The sequence below is a fragment of the Bombus vosnesenskii genome, unplaced genomic scaffold, assembly GCF_011952255.1.
Source record: "Bombus vosnesenskii isolate JDL3184/JDL3185 unplaced genomic scaffold, Bvos_JDL3184-5_v1.1 scf7180000016215, whole genome shotgun sequence".
Lineage (NCBI taxonomy): Eukaryota > Metazoa > Arthropoda > Insecta > Hymenoptera > Apidae > Bombus > Bombus vosnesenskii.
The window spans coordinates 22,716-26,495 of NW_022884319.1; the positions used below are offsets into that span (position 1 = coordinate 22,716).

The following is a 3,780-nucleotide window of genomic DNA, read 5'->3' on the forward strand; positions in this document are numbered from 1 at the left end:
ACAGTGCCACGTGAATCCAATAGAAACGGCAGCAGAAGCGTTACCACTCCGGTGAAGTCAGTAGCGCCAGGGACCATCAGTTTTGAAGAGGCATAACCCTCTTGAAAACGCAAGAACGCAACCACGCAGCCTCACGCCAACAACTAGAGGGCCGACTTCAGTAAGAACACGTCTTACACATTAAACGAGACACACACGGTGACGAGTAACATTTAAACTCGCAACCACAAGGTAAGCTCGTTCACTGCATTCTTTTCACAATCTGCTATACCAATGGAAAACACAGAGAAACTTACCTCCTTGCATCGGAGACGAGGCTTTCAAATTGGTCGATTTACCTTTCTATCGAAACGACTCGATGAATACGAAAAATCTAGACAACCGAATGAGACCCATTTAACGGCCTATACGACACTACTCGACGACACGTGGAAACAATATCGATTGTTACAAGAGAATTAGAAGATTTAGGGGAGATAGACGACGCGCGCGTTTCCCAAGTAACCGACACATATTACAATCTGGTAATACGAATACACATTCTCATGGATGATACACCAGCATCGTCGTCGAAATCACAAGGCTGCGAGTCATCTAATGTCGCCGAGCCGACATCAATTAAACTGCCCTGAAATTCACCTGCCTACTTTCGACGGTACCATCGAAAATTGGCATTCATTTTATGACTCCTTCTTATCCACTATCGATCGAAGCGAGCGACTTACACCCGTGCAGAAATCCCACTACCTACGATCCTCTTTGACCGGAAAGGCCGCGCGAAGCATACAATCGTTAGATGTCACCGAGTTAAATCATTCGATCGCTATTGACGTTCTGAAAGAAAAATTCGACTGCCACAGTCAATTCTGCATGCGCCACTAGGACTTGATTTTTGACTATCCGAAAATAACCAAAGAGACACCCGAAGCGATAGATGATTTTCTTGAGACGGTCAAGGTAAACCTCCAAGCGTTAGAAAAACTCGGTGAACCAGTTACCTCAAATGTCGCTCTTATAAAATTATTCACATCGAAGCTACCCTCAGCCATCATTCGCAAATGGCAGCGCACATTGCCGGACGAGAAAATGCCGTCATATACGCATCTGGTAGACTTTCTGAAAACACGGCCGAACGGCGACAGGACAAGTTCAGCATCAACCGTGATAAAATGAGAGCCCGATCAACACAAACGTCAGCGATCGAACGCACCGCGAAGTTACGCATTCACAACTACACATAATACGTTGGTGTGTCCGAATTGTCAAGGACAACACGAATTATGGAATTGTGACGTCTTCAAAGCGAAGTCGCCTAAAGAACGCCTTGAAATCGCCAAGAGGGCGTCTCTATGTACCAATTGTTTAGGTAAGGGACACGCTATTACTCATTGCTCCGCCGGTTCATGTCGCATCTGCAGGCAGCGACACCATACATACCTACATCAAGACCATGGTCATAGCAAATCCCGACCACGTGTAAGCCGATCATCGAGCGATCGATCACCCAACGGTCGATCTTCGCCTAGTTCACCGACCCCGCGATCGTCACATCGTTCGAGACGCGCATCCACGTCTCCCCGATCGTCTCCGCGAACATCACCGAAACGTGAATCTCGGTTATCGCGAACGACGGCATCGGGATCAAATATATCGTCCAGTCCTAGACGACAAGGAAAACAATGACGTCATCAAACGACCTTGTTAGGGTCCGAACCACAGAAAACGGACTCATTGACCTCGCTTCCTTCTGAACCACTGCAGCACGATTTGTTAGTCACAGCGCAGGTCAGCGTATTGAACAATAAAGTTCAACCATTCCGTTGTAGAGCTCTGCTAGACACCGGCTCTAGCATGAACTTTATCACCGAAAAACTCGCTGATTCGCTAAAACTTAACCAACGAAAACGTTAGATCCCAATCCGAACACTCAACACGTTATCGACAACCTCGAAACGTTACATCACGGCCACGATCACCTCCATCGACGGCACATACGAACGCACCTTGACGTTCCTAATCATACCGACAATATCGCCTTGGGTCCCAGATCAACCCGTAGATCGCTCAATAATACACATACCGAGGAATCTCCAACTAGCCCGGTAAATACCTTCGCTCCTCTGGACACACCGACGATAATTGACGCAGTTCGATATCCTTGTAAACCGACGCCAGGCGTTTCTTGCCTCGTAAAGACGAATCTTTCGAACGGTGTCATTCGCGTTCAATTCGTTTTTCTAGCGAGGGGCCTCGAATCTTTAAACGATGAGAAACCTAATCACTTTCAGACAACTTTCGTTTAAAGACGAAAGAACGTAAAGAACTGGGTTCGGCCTTCTCCCATCTGCGTATCTTTCGGGGTGTCGATTGCGATGGTCATCTCCTTTGTCGGATACGATTCGAATTGGTCGAATAAGCTGGCAAGTGCTAGATCCGTCTCATCTCCTTCTTCCGTCGAATATTAGCCGAAAAATCTTGCCACCGTATTACGCCGAGATATTCGACGATGTTCATTCGCAAGCGATAAAGCTTCGCTACTATTCGCGATCGGCGCTGCTCTACTACGAAATATCAAATTTATCGCGTAGCCGCGTACACGGGAGAAGGAAGGAGATCGTAAGGGCGGTATTTACCCACCGCGAGAGACAGGCTACGAAAGACGAGCACGAGCGACTACAAAGTTCAATCGGGCTCGATAAAGCTTAACTTGCTCCGCGGAGAGCGGCCATTTGGAATTCTAGTGGCGTGTACGGTGTGCTCGGTGCGTTAACGAGTTCGATCGTCATCGTAAATAAGCAACCAGCGGTCCGAAAAATCTCGCCACGGTCAAGAAGACTTAAGAAGCCGTTCGCGGAAGATGGGCGGCGCCACCCGCTATTTCTCGGCCGGAAAGTACAGGTGACTTAGCGCGGTCTCTCTGCCCCCGCTTCTCTCGACAGACAGAGAGAAGAGGGCGCGGGCGCATCGTAAAATCCAAGCGAAGAGAAAGAAAGAGAGAGAGAGAGAGAGAGGCGTCGCTCGTCGAAAAAATCAGACGCGATCTTTCGCGCTTTCGTCGACCGTTTCTGCCTCGCCGTTACGTTTCTACCGCCACCGCTGTATTTCGAAACGGAAGGGGGACGCGATTCCGTCTGTCGGCTTTCTTCCTGCACGCTTCGTTGTGCACCGTCGCGCGTATTTAGACGCTGGAAACGAGAATTACAAAAATTTCGTGGAGCGGTTGCTCCAACTCTTCTCGTTTCTCGCCATTGAAGTCGCAGGTGTCAGGTCGCGCGATCGATACAACCCCCGTTAAAGGATCGAAACGGTGTTCGTTTGCGATTCTAGGCAAAATCGTTTCCTATTTAGCGTGAAAGTTGCAATCGTTTCTCTCGTCTAGTTAGCGCGCAAGCTTCTTCTCCTTTCCTTTCACTCGTTAGAAGCGAAATAGTTCAGAGATCCTCGCAGCGTTTCAAACATCCCGATGACTCTCTTCGTTCCATTGTCTTCGTCCCGTTGTCTTCGAAACGTTAATTTATTCGTTCGTTCTGTTCTCTCTCTCTCTCTCTCTCTCTCTCTCTACCCGTTCTTCTGCTCGCCCATCCACCTACTCGTTCGTTCCTTTAATAGTTTTCTTTTCCGCGACCGCACGTTCGTTTCGCCGTTCGCCAAAGATGCGCGAATTTTTCGAACTTCGCTTTCTACGCTTTCTACGCTTTCTGCGCGAACACGGAGTGGCAGATCGTGGAACGGGAGGCTTGTATCCACGCGGCACTGCGATTTAAGGAAACGTATCGTCGG

At 48.7% G+C, this 3,780-nt stretch overlaps 1 pseudogene; it reads left to right on the plus strand.

The window, feature by feature from the left end:
* Positions 1 to 549: 549 nt before the first annotated feature.
* LOC117241601 lies at positions 550 to 1,683 on the plus strand (annotated as a pseudogene).
* The last annotated feature ends 2,097 nt before the right edge of the window (positions 1,684 to 3,780 follow it).